At 40.3% G+C, this 15,266-nt stretch overlaps 1 long non-coding RNA gene across 1 annotated transcript; it reads right to left on the reverse strand.

The window, feature by feature from the left end:
* Positions 1–835: 835 nt before the first annotated feature.
* On the reverse strand, positions 836–14,570 carry LOC122458535. The gene is made up of 3 exons (XR_006278577.1): positions 14,378–14,570; positions 10,187–10,190; positions 836–848 (listed from the first exon to the last, which is right to left on the reverse strand). It is a non-coding gene; the product is annotated as an uncharacterized LOC122458535 (long non-coding RNA).
* Between the last annotated feature and the right edge of the window lie 696 nt (positions 14,571–15,266).

The raw sequence follows: 15,266 nt of genomic DNA on the forward strand, positions 1-15,266 counted from the left end.
GTTAGAGTGTCTAGCAGGGACATGCCATGACTATAGTGTGTTGTCAATTGCAGTTTTTTTGTGAGTCGGGGAGTATGTGATATATACTTTAAAGCCCCAGCTTCCTGTAGTCATGTGATTAAGGGTGCGGAGAAAATGAAAATGTGACCCCATAAATGCTCACATGGACTTTTAAGACAATCTCATGACTTTGAATGCTTGGGATTGGCAATACTGTGACAATCACTTTCTGCAAAAAGAAAAGGAGTACTTGTGGCACCTTAGAGACTTTCTGGTTATACTGCCATTGTTGTTGTGTGTCGCAAAGTTTGTCCATATGTAGAGCAGAAAACTCTGTTACCCACATAGGAGTATGTGTGACTCACTGAAGCAAAGTTTCAAGAGGTAAAAGAAAAGCACTCATCTTCTTTCATCTCACAGAGATCTAAGTGATACCCATTAAAAAAAACAAATGGACATTTTCTGAAGAGAAATTGCTAAATCCTAGTTCATTTATCATGACTTTATAACAATGATTTATTTACTAGTTTAATAAATGGGGGTATTAGCCCTGGTTACTGAATCATCACAGTACCTTTATTGCATTGTGAAATACAGAGTATTTCATTAAAGAAAAACACTCAGAGTAGTGCGTAAAATGGATTCCTGAAGTAGGATATGGCATCCTGGCTCAGATTTGAGTCAGAATGGATGAATAAAAAGAATTGTGCCATCTTTAGGGAAATGAGTGCTGATAGCCCCAGTCTTTGAATAACAGAGATGTAATGCTCTTGATCTTTGGGAGACTTACACTAGCTATTCCACCAACAGAGAGTGAGGGTGTGGCAAACATGAGAGCCTCTCTCCCTCTCCAAGAGACTGGCCATTGAAATAATTTTCCAGGAAGTGTTATAAATAGCCCCACACAAAAGCTGCATTCTGCTTTTGAATCTCTAATCAGGCCAAAGCTGAGAATGGGCTGTTACCTCCCTCATTTCATATGCACAATTCCCACTGACATCAATGGAAGCTGTGTGTACAGAGCAATGGGAGAATATTCTGTAGCAGTGCTAAAGTACACTTTCAAAATGGGTCCAACACTGTTTAAGAAAGCCAATGGGACATGAAAAACTGAAATATTTGGCTAAATCCATGCTCTCTTATGAACTCACCAGATGACGTGGATAATCACATATTTGGGGGACGAGAGTATGCTGACATATCAGACATTAAGTGCAGAGGTTGCTATCACCTCTCAATCCCATCACTAATTAAAAATTCTGGAGATATGGGGTGTGGATCTGTTGGCACAATTTGGCCTTTATAGATGTTCATATGGGTTTTGAAAGTCAGTTGGCTACAGAGATGTGGTGTAAGCAGTGTGCCTCTCTTTGGCCAAGAAGTTGGGTGAGGGAAAGATTCCTACACAGTTTGAATCCATTATTGCTCTCACAGTTTTATCTAAAAAGGGCACATCTACAGTTACCGGTAAATCGACACTGCTGCAATCGATGCAGCGAGTGTTGATTTATTGGGTCTGGTGAAGACATGCTAAATCAATTGGAGAGCAATCTCCCATTGTTTTGTGTACTCCATCTCTCCGAGAAGCGTAAGAGAAGTCGACGGGAGATGCTCTTCCGTCGACACAGCGCAATGTAGCCACCACCATAAGTGGATCTAACTAAGTTGATCAGTTATGTGAATAACATAAGTGAAGTTGCATAAGTTAGATCGATTTAACACAGTAGTGTAGACCAGCCCTAGTCAAAGTCTCTATCAGTATTGGCCTTGGTTTGCAAACATGAATGTGTGTGCTTAACTTTACTTGTGAGCACTCCCACTGGCTTCCATGGGACTGCTTGCATGAATAAAGTTAATCACGTTCATACTTGTCTGCAGGATCAGGACCATTGGTGTTAACATGGAGAAGAAAGTTTAATGACAATTTTGTGAACACCTTAATATAGCCTGAAAAACTATAGTAATCTCTGTGAATTTGTGTCTGAAACAACCTTATCTATTAGATGGAACAAGAATAGAATATATTTTCTGTCATAGATTTCAAAAAAGGAACTTGCATATGTGGTAATAACTCGTGATACAAAGCATGGGCATCACGTAGTTGAACTCAGGGCTAGTTTATGCTAGAGATATATCTTCACTGCAAATAATAAAAAGTGTGTTCTTAACATGAGTTAGCTAACTTTCTGTTAGCTAACTTGGGTTAAGATAGCAGTGAATACATGGCAACTTGGTTTTTAACTCAGGTTAGTAGCTTGAGTTAAAACATATAGGGAGACTTTGGTTGAATTCAAGCTGCTAACCTGAGTTAAAAGAAGAGTTGGAAGAGTTTGGGACAAGGATACATGCAGGAACCATTACTAACACTTTTTCCATTCGACTGGTATCTCAGGCAGATGTTAAAAAGCAGCTACTAAAGTTAGACATTTTTAAATCAGCAGGTCCACAAAACTTGTATCCAAGAGTTTTTAAAGAGCCAGCTGAGGAGCTTACTAGACTAATAATGTTGCTTTTCAATAAGCTTGAAACACTGGGGAAGTTCCAGAAGACTGGGAGAATGCTAATGTTGTGCCAATATTTTAAAAATGTAAATGGGATGACCTGGCTAATTATAGGATTGTCAGACATCAATCCTGGGCAAGATAATGGAGCAACTGACATGGGACTAGATTTATAAAGAATTAAAGGAGGTATATAATCAATGCCAATAAATCTTGGTTTATGGAAATTAGATCCTGTCAAACTAACTTGATTTTTTTTATGAGAATACAAGTTTGGCTTATAAGGGACATCTCAAGACTTGCAGATCCATGCTGGACAAGAGAACTCTGATAGTAGGCTGCTTGATGAAGAAAATGGCCCTTAGAAGCATGTGACTATGAGAACAAGACAGAGGAAAAGATCAGCTAGGGAAGGAGAAACAGAGCTGAGGAACAGGTTCACGGGGTTGGAAAACAAAGGGGAGAGGCAGAGAATAACAGAAGATGGGAGAGCAAGGCTGGCCTTAAAGAAGATAGAAAGAAACAACTGAGATAGCCAAACTTCAGAGCTTCAGGAAAATAGAGGATAAATCCCAGAAGACTGCAGGTGAGAACAGAAGACTAGAAGATTTACAGCCAGAAAGAACAGAAAGGGGAATGTCAGAGTCTCACCAATATCAGAAAGAGGCAGGTCTATGTGACTGGAGATTTCCTGCTAAGAAGAACTGACAGGTCTGTAACCAGAGCTGATCTGGAGAACAGAAGGGTGTGTTGTCTGGCAGGAGCTAAGATACTGGATGTGGACCTGAGGCTGCAGAGAATCCTAATAGGAGTGGGAAAGAATCCACTGATTATCCTTCATGCGAGAACAAATTATACTGTTAGATTCTCTCTGGGATGCATTATGGAAGACTATTGAAAAGCTGGTGAAGACACTTAAAGAAATGGCGGTTCAGGGGATCTTCAGTGGTATTCTACTTCTTGCTAGAGGAGGCGAAGCAAAGGCAAGACAAGATAATGCTGATCGACAGATGGCTCAGGCAGTGGTAGTCTAAGAAGTACTTTGGGATGTTCAACCACCAGGAGACATTCGTGGACAGAGGATGTTCTCATGGGATGGACTCCACTGGAGTAGGGAGGGTAATACGACTTCTGGGATGGAGACTGACACAAGTGATTAAAAAGGTTTTAAACTAGGAATTTGGGGGAGACAGGCCTGACTCTAATATTAAGCAGGTGGGAAAATCAGCTTAAAGAGGATACAGAAATGGACAAAGGAATAAAAGAGTGTAGGAAAATGGACAACAAGAGGAAAGATAGTGCCAATACCAATGACAGTAACAGTCAGGTAAGTGATACCAGCAGTAAAATGATTGTATCTAATTTGCTGAAGGAATCTGGGTGAGACCAAGTGGAAACAACTACAATATCTGTACACCAATGCAAGGAGGCTTGATAACAAACTGGAGGAACTAGAACTACTGGTGCAGGAAGTGAAACCAGATACAAGGAATATGGAAAAATGGTGGAATAGTAGTCATGACTGAAATACAGGTATTGAAAAGTATGTGCTGTTCAGGAAAGGCAGAAATAAAGTTAAAGGTGGTGGAGTAGCATTGCTTTTTAATGATGAAGTAGACAAAACAGAAATTAGAAGTAATGGAATGGATAATAAAACAGAATCTGTTTTGGTCAAAATCACTTTGAAGAAAGGAAACAGAGGCTCCACTGGGATAGTGAATAATTTGGATATGTAGAGACACTATTTAATATTTTTAATGAAATAAATACAACTGGGAATTGTGTGGTTATGGGAGACTTTAATTTCCCAGATATAGATTGGAGGATAAATGCTACTAATTAAGTTCCTGGATGTGATAGCTGAGAGATTTCCTCACCATATAGTCATTGAAACAAGAGGTAATGCCATTTTAGTTTTAATATTGGTAAGTACTAAGGACCTTATCGAAGAACTGGCTGTAGAGGAAAACTCGTTTTGAGTGATCATGGGTTAACTGAGTTTAAATTAAATGGAAGGATAAATAAAAATAGGTCTGCGGCTAGGGATTTCAAAAGGAAAATTAAAGGAATTACTTAAGGAAGATGACTGGACTGAAGAACTCAAGGATTTGAATGTGAAGGAGGCTTGGAATTACTTTGTCTGCCAGAGTTAGGGGCAGGTTACTCAGAAGGCTGCTGAGAATGCCTAATTTTTAGAAGTGAATCCTGCTTAGCCAGCCCATCCACCAGCTGGGGCAGTTTGTTTGTGTGTGAGGGGGTGTTTGCTCTTTTAAGGGTGCTCTGCACCCCAATCTAGCAGCAGCCTATGGCACCAAGTGGCAGATTTCCAAAGGTATTTAGGCATCTAGGACACAGATAGGTGTTAAATGGGATTTATAAAAACACCTAACTGAGTTAGATGCCAACTTACAACTAAAATCAAGGTATGTAACCTGCTTAAGGTGCTTTAGAAAATCTACTAAGTGCCTATCTGCCTCTTTAGGCACCTAAATACCTTTAAAAATCTGTCCCTCAGTGTCTAGCACTGGTTCCGACTATTGCATAGTGTCCCTTTAACATTATCTTGAAAAATGTGGCATTAAAGAGTGACTGGCCTTTTTATTAGTAATCTTTCAGTTCAAAGAATTATATTCCATGAATGTTCAATTCATATATTCTATCATTTCAAAGACTGAACATGGACTATGATGCGCTCTTTTATTTTGTTTTTCAAGTAGATGAAATGGATAAGTTATATTATATTGACTATCTCCTTTATAACTGTGAAAGAATGGCTTGCAATACACATCAATAAGAAAACAGTGTAAAAAAAGGATAGTTCAGTACAATGTAGCAGTAACAATGACTAGCATATGCAGTAGTAGAGGGTTACATTAAATTGTACAATGCTTCAGAAAAGCAAGCATTAAATCGGTTATACAGAGTCGGGGAAAGTTTATGCTTCTCTGGAGATGGAGAAGAAAGAAAGAAGTTGCCTTGAAGGAAGAATGGCTCAGTGTAGTAGATGAGCTGGTAGACTGATTAAAGGAATATGAAGTTCTCCCATCATGGTAAGTACCACAGAAGAAACACAATACAACTGTGATTTTCCTCCAAAATCAGGAGGGTGGTTGTGGAGTGAGCATGCAGGCCACGAAGGGGGACATTTTCTGCATTTAGTTGAGATCATTTCACACGGAACAGCATAGAGACCGGAGAATAAGCAGGGCCACTGGATCTGTGATTGTGCAGACTCAGCAACCATAAACCTCTGCATAGGGGAAGCACAGAGGTCACAGTCTACTCTAGCCCAGGAGACTGAGTAGTGGCTACAAGGCTGTCTTACACCCTGCCTGCAGGTTGACACGTTGTGGATTTTATCCCCTGCAAGCCTCTAGAGCCTCTCCCACATGCAGAACCTATTTACTCAGGCTTTGTGCACAGGGACATGATGGTGGGTTAATGCTGTGGATGCAGATGTGTGCTTATGAATCCTCAGTATTGGGAAGAACAGAATTACTCATACTCAAATTTCTCTGTAGTATTCTGCACAACTACAATTAACACACTTCCAAACAAACTGTGCTTTACCATACACAGACTTGAGAGGGGAAAGTAGAATGTCGGGATGATGTTCTCTAAACCTAGTCCCATCTCAAACTATGGACCACCCACTCTTCCTCCTCAATCTTCCTTATAAATTCACCTCCCATACAATTCCCAATTCTTTTCTGACTGAAGGGGAGACTCATGGCTGAGATTGATGTTTTCTTCAAATAACTAAATCACTCACCAAAAACTGACTTTCTAAAAATAAGTCCATTCATTTTAGCTTTCCTGATCTAAGCTGCAATGACTGTGCCTTTTAATGCCAGACTGTGTAAATGCCACACTTGCAGAGGGGAAACCCTGACAGAAGCTGGACTTTGACAAGCACGATTAGTTTTAGCTCAGCCTCTCTTGTGATGGGCTTAATTTAACCCCTGTTCTGTGCAGGGATTGGTGCAGAGCCACATTGTTCCAGGTGGAGCTTCACGCAGGACTGTGTTTCCAGGAGGCACAATCCTTCCTTTCAGGATCTCCTCAGTATGCGGCGTGGGGGATGGGGGGGTGGAACATGTCTGCTGCTCCATGGCTCCTCCAGAATGGTACATCTGCATGCATCCAACTCTGACAGCCAGAAGGAAGGGGGATGTCAGGGTCTTGACCTGCTCCTCTCCCCTCTTTCCTTTGGGAAGACCTTTGCACCCCTAGTACTAAGAGGTAACACAGTGGTGCAAAGGCTTTTGGTGTCCCCCCATCCTTGCAAAGCCACATACAGATGCTAATTTACTATGTAATTAAACATTCCACAGAAAAGTTTGGAGACGGTTTAATGTGATATGGCAGCTTAGTGCTTACCTGGAACCAGTGCTCTTTTATTGCCACTATACCTGTAACAAGTACTTGGGTAAAATAAGGCTTCACACAGTGTTCTTTGATTTCCTTGAGATGCAGATGGATGCATGCTCAGTAAAGTTCTAAAGCGGCTCTTTGCAAAGTAAAATAAAGGAATCTTTGTAGCCATCATTAAATGCCTTCACTGTAAGATTTACTGCTGTAATCATGGCAAAAGCAAATCGGATGCTTTTGGCAGCAAAAACAGTCTTAAAAAGACACTAGGTATTGTTATTGTTTTCCTTGCAAAGTATAAAATACCTCAAAAATTACATGGTGTCACACAGCCTGCCATGGCCTATAAAAATGATGCACTGACTTTAGTTTTGTAAAGAAAATTATACTGTGTTCCTCTTTTGTGTTTCTGAGATATGGTATTGTTCCCCCGAACTTTCCTGGTAGAACAATGTTTGGTTGGAAGTTTTATTTGGCAATGAAATGATTATTTTGGAAATCAAAATATGAAGAAGACCATACAAAAATCTATGGCCAAAATATTCCAACCTTGGTGCTTAAAGTTTGGCTTGTAAATCCATATTTAGACACCTTATGATGCATGACTTTAATTTCAAAGATGCTGAGCACCTGCAGCTCCCTTCAACTTCAACAGGATTGTAGATGTTTTGCACTTCTAAAAACTGCTTTAGAAGCCTAATTTTAAGCACCCAAGTTTGAAAATTTTGGCCTATATTGTTTTCCTTTCCACCATTATGTTTTGTGTGTCACATAATAATACTTCGCTCTTAATACTTAACAGAATTCAGGTTTTATGAGTCGCAGTCCAGTGCTTTAGCCACTAGGCCACCTGGCACCTGATTGGACATCTCTCAAATAATCTGGGCACCAAATTCTTTTGAGGTGTGGTGCCTATGAGTTGTCTGCTGGATCCTGGCTGTAGCTGAGAATTGCCCAGCAAGTGTATAACCAGTAGAGTAAGCTATTGCATCAACCTCCTAACCCCCCTATCAATGCAGGCTGCGGCTGTGTCAGTCTGGAGCTCTGCTGAGCCTCAGCTGGCTTATGGCTCCCAAGGGACCATATGCAAGGCTTGGGACAGGTGCAGACAAACCCACAGAATCAGGGATCCATAACCAGCTCACCGACTGCTCCCTCCCACGCTCTTGCACTAAACAGAATACAGACGCAGTATAGACTCTGCCTTAGTATGTAATGGGCTATATTACAAATATTCAACAATCAGTTTTATAATATATTAAATGCAGTTTACTTATTACAAAACATGGCCTCAATTCTGCATGAGGTACGTTTACACAGATCTCTGTGGCCCTTCAAAAGCAATGGGACTCTGTACAGGCAAAGGAGTTTGTTTTAGCGGATCCTAGTGCAAGACTGAGATGCACATTTTAAAATATGTTGAATATGTCTTTAGGACATAGGAAATGATATATTATTTTTCAGAATAGGCTAAGTGTCCCAAATCTATAGCTATACAGGTGAGTGCGCTGGTTCTGTCATTCAAATGTACAAAATTGGGTATGGTTACTGCATGACATTTTAACATCCTTTGATCAGGGACTTCCTCTTAAGTGCTTATACATCAATGACATCTAACATCCAAGCAATTAGCACCTTTTCCCATAACAATATGCTGCATGAGGATCAGTTAAGACAAAGATTTGGATTTCTCATGTCTACACTACGAGTGCTAAAGTGGCATAGTTACAGCGCTGTAGTTATGCTGCTGTAACTCTGTAGTTACAGTGAGAGAAGGGGTTTTCCCTTCTATGTAGATACTCCACCTTCCCAAGTGACAGTAGGCCTACCGGTTGATGAAGCATTCTTCCATTGACCTACCTGTGTCTACTCCGTGGATGAGATCAGCATAGCTATGATGTGGATGGATTTTTCATACCCCTGAGCACCGTAGCTATGTCAATCTACGTTTTAAGTGTGGAGCAGACCCTAGGTTAGTATTTACTTCCACTGTATTTCCTTGAAATTTTACCCTGTGTATTCCCGTGTTGTACCATAGCTTTCTATTTACAAATAACTTCTTAGGATAAAAGCAAAGAAAAAAAATTCAAACTAAAGACTATTATACTTGGAAAACCCCCTATTTTAAACATACTTCATATATGTATTTTGGGTTTGGGAACTTTCTTACCTTTAATGTTACCAGTAGATAGTATTACTTAGGTGTTTCTAACATTAATAAAATAATGTGTTATTGTGACTTCAGTGGTATTACAAAGATATTATTCTGTTTTGTAAAGACACCCCCCTATGGGAAATTATGGGAAGTGAGAATTTTAATACCTTCTGTTTATTCTACAATACTTGCTTTTCACAATATATTTTTAATATTAGAAGCCAATATTTATGTTTCTGACACTATTGGTCAGAAATAATATTGACCTTACAGTTAATAATAGCAATTCTAGAGTGATAAATTAATCAGAAATACAAATGCAACAGATACTGACTTTTCCCCTTAAGTTACAGTAAATAATCCTACAATTTTTATCTCTATTTTTCCCCATTTTTGCGTTTATGCTCTCATCAGTTTTTATTCTCTTTATGTGAAGACTTTGTTCTCTTCTACAATCCTGTTTGGAAGCATATTTTATCTCTCTCACTGTGATATATATATAGTTAGATAGATATAAAACAAGGAATAAAATTATCTATATCTATATCTATATATATCTATATATAATTCCAGTCTTAACACCGTTCAAAACTCCTAGTTTAGGGCCTGGCTTGTCATCCAAGGACCCCATTTTCGTAAGGACAGCCTTCCTTTCATGGACATAATTTGTGCACATACTTTTGAACCTGCAGTAGAATCACAGGCTCACATGCAAAGGCTTGCATTTCTTATACTTGTGCAAATCAGGCAGTCAGAAGTGCAAATGCTCAGAATTGCACCCAGAATTCTTTGCATGGATGCACAAATTCACTGTCAAGTTGACACTTTGCACACACACACAAAGGGAGACCAGGTCAAAGAACTTTTGAAAATTTACTCCAATGTTTTGTTCTTCTGTTTCATTACTTCAAGAACTTACCACATTACTAAGGCCCTTAAATAATTAAACCAAAATCTCTTTTACCTAAAAATTTCCAACTTACCACATAGCTTTAAGTTCAGGTTTGTGATTTTCTGACCCTGCCCTCACTTCCTGAGAGAGACTGCCTGCGAGCCAACAAATAGCATATGTGGCAACAGGCAGCAGCATCCACAGACAGCTAAAAATACACAGGTTCCCAGCTGCTATTCTGGGAGTCTGAGTAAAGGAGATTTCAACTCACCTATATCTTCCATAGCTCTAGCAAGGTAGCATTGCCCATCTTCTGAGTCTCAGGAACCTTGGGGGGAAGAAAAATGAAAAGGAATGCCCAGCAGTGTACATGAGTACAAGTCAAGGCCAGTGCCTAGATACTATGGTACTTTGTGCCCTATAAATATGTAGAATAGTTGGAAGTGGTGGAAGATGCAGCTGATTAAGCTTAAGGGATGAAAAATTACGGGCCGCTCGACTTTGCTGGTGTCTCTTTGTTGAAACCTTGGCAGCCAGAGGTGGAATTCCCTTTCCCATGTGATAGCCTCCCAGCATAGTTTATGTAGATAAAGGTGGGGGAGGGGGGTGCCATCAATATGAAAGATGGGATGTTAACTCTCATCCCTCTGACATGGAGAGGGTTCTGTCCCCATTCTTCCAGCAGTGCTAGCTGGGAATTCCCTACCAAAAGCATCACCTAAATTGGAATTTAAAACAAAAAACAAAAGAAAAGAAAAACAACAAAAAGAGGGTTAATTATTTAAGGGCTTTTAAAATGTTCAAAATTATGTGAGGCAAAAAACCATACAGTTCTTGTGTTTAGCTTTCACAGTTTTTGTGGCACCTCTTAGCACCTCTCTATTGCTCTGTCTGACATTCTCTCCAGTGCTCCAGATGCTTCACAGTGGTGCATGGCACATAGAATGGCACATAGTTCTCTATATTTACCATAACATGATTTCCATAACCATACTAGGATGAATCCTCACATCTAGTCAGTAAACTTTTCCCTTATAGCAACATGGGAAGGTCATGGCCCCCTGATACCTGTGTGCACCCTCCAGGCTAAGAACTCCTGGCATAGAGCACATCAGAGTAAATTAGAGTAAAAAATGGTACAAATATCCTAAAGGGAGCGTAAGCATTGGGATCATAGCCTGTGAACTATGATCCCTCCTGACTGGGAACTCTTTAAACCTCCTCTGTGTTAGAACTGCATAGTTGGGGTGCTGCAGGTTTGGGGGAAGGGAGTGGGTTGAGTGGAGACCAACAAAGACTGGCCAGTCTATGCAGCATACTCTTTTATACCCACAAGGGAATTTTGAGGTAGAAATCCACACAGGAGTTAATGTTACTTTGAGGATGTTGAAGAAGCAGGGAACAATGCACACATGTAGCCCCCATTGTGCTGTGGTAATTCTGTGGAGAGAAGTCACCAAGCATGCCGCAGGAGTGAACACTCCCATTGGTCTGTCTGTAACAATTCTGACCACACACACCAAAAGGCTAAAAAAAGTCCCAGACTCTAATAAATAACACCCAGACAGCTACGTTTTTATTCCCACATTTTATAAAGATTCCCATCACTGTGCAGTATTTGGGTACTATTTACATAACTAGGCCATGTCTACATAATTTAGGAAACACAGCATTTCCCAAATTAAGGAACAATAATAATCTTGTCCCCAATCAATTGGTCTTGTTTAAGGCCTGCTTAAAGGCAGAGGTTTAAATCGCAGAAAGAAAATGTATGGATTTAAAACCAGTGAGTTTGTACTTCTAGAAAACAGATGAGTTTAACAGTTTTATAAAATAGCCATAACTTTCAGAGAAACCTGTGATACTGGTCCTTACTTGGGTGTCCTCTCCAATTTCTGTGTCAGAGAGCTGGAAGGTTTTCAGGCACGTTCCCACCAGTGAGCAATATCGGAAATCAAGCATTTTGCTTCCAAGTATCTCTTTGTGGCATTGCTGGTAAATTTAAGTGGCATTAATTAAAGGCTAATATTCATGGTGGAGGAGTATGAACCAATAAACCTTTTGTGGGTCACTAATGGCCATAATGAAGCTGAGGTACTTGATAATCACAAAAGCCCTTTAGTACAAATTAAGTACCACAAAAAGGGCCAGATCCTCAGGATCATCTTTCCAGTCCTTGATGCAGCTTTAGGTGGTTGGGGAAGGAGGAGAAGGGCCACAAAAGAGAGGTTTTAAAGCCATCCTTGTGGCTCTCTGACACTGCCATCAGATCAGTCCCAAGATGCAGCTTACATCAGAGGCTCTTTGACATATCAGTTCAATCACACCATATCAAGCCTTTGTTACGTATATTCAAATGGCAGAAAAATCAGTAAAAATAGCAAGAACTTGATAAAAGTATGAAAAGCTCTGGGGCATTTAAGGGTTCCATATTTAGCATTGTCAGTACATTGCGGCACACTTCACAATGCATTATTAGGTTCACTAGTTCAGATACATATAGGCGAAAGGACAAAAACCTCAGTGCTAACACTGAACCAAAGACAATTGAACCTAAAGTAATTATACATCAAGAAACCAGAAAGACAAGAATGCCAAACACTATCCCCATTGTAAGTAAGAGACAATGTTAGCTTTCAAATAGAAAGTGGCTGACAATCTACCTTGGTTAACAGAAATAGTGTCTACAACACACGAGAACAACCTCATAGGAGGAACAGAAAACATCTAAACAAACCCATAGATAACATTAGCTCTCCTTTTCTGGAGCTCTCATTTGTTGACGGAAATAACTTTGTCACTGACAATGAAAAAGACCAGGAGCAACAAACACAGACTTCAGGTGGCAGATCTTCCTCATCAGCCAAAGAGGTCACTTGCAGAAGGAACTCATAACAACATGAAATGGCTATGTGATCAGAAAGCCAGTGGGATTAAGAAACAGTAGTTAACAGTAAGTATCCAAACAGCCAATAAGAGGCATAATAATCTTCCCAACTCTCAGGTTGTCTATGCTAACCTCAATCTCTAGTTCAGTTTTGCCAACCTTATGCATTCAAAAATTATGATTAGACCCTCAAAATCATGAGGTTGACTTAAAAATCATGATTTTTTAAAAAAATACATTTTGGATGTCTTCTAATTTGTCATCTGTTTTTTCAGCCTTTAGGGTCTACTTTGTTCCTGTTTTTAACCATAAGGGCTAGAACATTAGCTGGTTTTTTTGGAAAGATGAGATTCTCACATGATGACCTGACTCAAGGAGCTGGGGCTTTCAGAAGAAAAAACCCTAAGATCAAACTGGCAATGAAATCACAAGATTTAGCAACACTGCTATGTGTATTATTAATTTGTGGCACTAATTTGTTGTTGTTGATTTTGTCTGATATCATATATCATTTACATTTGATATTTTTAAGGGGGAAAGATGTAACAGTAAATACTAGAATCAGCAAATACTAACCCTGGCCATAAAATGCCATGTGAATAGGCCCAAGAAATAAGCAACAATCTCTTACCAGCATTCTTGTACATTACATATTTATGTAGCCCTTCTGCCCATCAGAGTTGGCAGCAACAAGGGCCGGGTTCAGTATCTAGGGGTTCCATTCCAATAACTTAATGCAAAATTGGCTTGAGCCCCCAGCCAGTGACCTAGGATAAATATATACCATTCCCGCTGGGCGCCTCCAAGAGGCAATACGTCTCCTCTTGCTAGCACAGAGTCTGAGTGTAGCAAAAGCCTTTTAATAACAGAGAGAAACAATGTGGCATTATGTTGGGGAAACACTACCAACAGGATTCATAACACAACCCATGAGCAAAAAACCCACCCTTAGCAAATTGCGGCATGTCCTTTCCTTTTGGTTCTTGAGTCCAGCAATCCAAAATCACCCAAAGTCCCAAACGTCCAACAACCCAGAAGTCTCTGGCCCTGGTCAGTGCAGCCCCAGAGTTCAAAAGTTTTATCTGCAGAGTTTTACCTCCCAACCTGGGTGGAGATGGGGGAGGGGAGGGTTAAGGGGCACTTTACATGGTCCAAAGCCAATCGCCCTACCTCTCCTTGGGGCTCTGCTTGGCTCGCCTTCCCACAAATCACTCTGCTCTGCCAGCCATCCCATGAACCGCTCCAGCCATCCCGCAAACTGCTCTGCTCTGCTCGCCATCCCTCAAACTACTCCACACTATATCTTCAGGCTCCCCCACTACTTAACACAACAGTCAGCGATTTCAGCTCTTAGCAAGTTTAGCTCTTTTGTGATTTCAGCTTGTAGTAGGGGAGCCTCACTGCTGGTGCACCATTAGCCCAAAGTGAATTCAGATCAGCAACCTATAACTAGGCTTCTAATAGAATCAAAATTAGCTCTGATATTCTACAGTGGGGAAAGTGCAATTAGCATGTAAGGCCCTCACCAACAGACCTATATCACCAGTACTGATACTAACTCCTCACCCCACTGGGTTTTAGAACCCATGACCCTTGCCTAGCGAGTGCTGCTTAGTTAATGGTGAGTCCCTCCAGCATAAGAAAAGACCAACTACAGTTCCACTGTCCTTGATTCACATAATCAGGATAATAACAGTTTATTCCTGCCCCAATAACAGAGAAACTGGGGCTCCTACAGCAGCCAAAGTGACCATCTAGGTGGAGTGGGTGTGTCTATGCAAATGAGATCAGCCCCTGAAGTTCTTTTCCACAACCCACCATGATTCGCCACCAGATGTTAGGGTAGAGCTCATCCTGACTCTGCTTACATTTATTTAAATGATATGGCAACACAATAAGATTCACAACAACTAGTATTAAGACATCTAGATTCTATTTCCTGTCTGACATGGAATTCTTGTGTGATCATTTAGACACTTAGGCCTCATAACTTAATGTGGTATAAGAACCTATATAGAACAGAATCAGATAGGATAGAATCATTAGCAAATTACTTATGGCCTAATTTTCAGAGGTGATTCACTTCTCTGAACCTCAGTTTTGCCGCTTGTACAAGGGAATACAACTATTCCTTTATGAAATGCTCAGATATTGTGAGGAGTGCAGTAGAAATGCCTACACATATATATGTTCACAGAAACCCACATTTGCATGTAGAAATCAGGTAGCTAATAACACGTTTAGGTGCACACAAATATGGATTTTGCACACATACTAACTGGAGGCTGTTTGAAAATGCCTTACTTCAGGTTTCTGAGACCAGTATCCTTAACCTTTAATTTGGGGACTAGAAAGAGAAGAAAAAGGGCATTTTGTTATTCATCTCCGAGGGAACAAGGAGGTCAGCACTCTTTGCATTCCATGAATGATGGATCCTCAACCCCGTGAGGCTGGTGATGC

The sequence above is a fragment of the Dermochelys coriacea genome, chromosome 2 (assembly GCF_009764565.3).
Source record: "Dermochelys coriacea isolate rDerCor1 chromosome 2, rDerCor1.pri.v4, whole genome shotgun sequence".
Taxonomy (NCBI): domain Eukaryota; kingdom Metazoa; phylum Chordata; order Testudines; family Dermochelyidae; genus Dermochelys; species Dermochelys coriacea.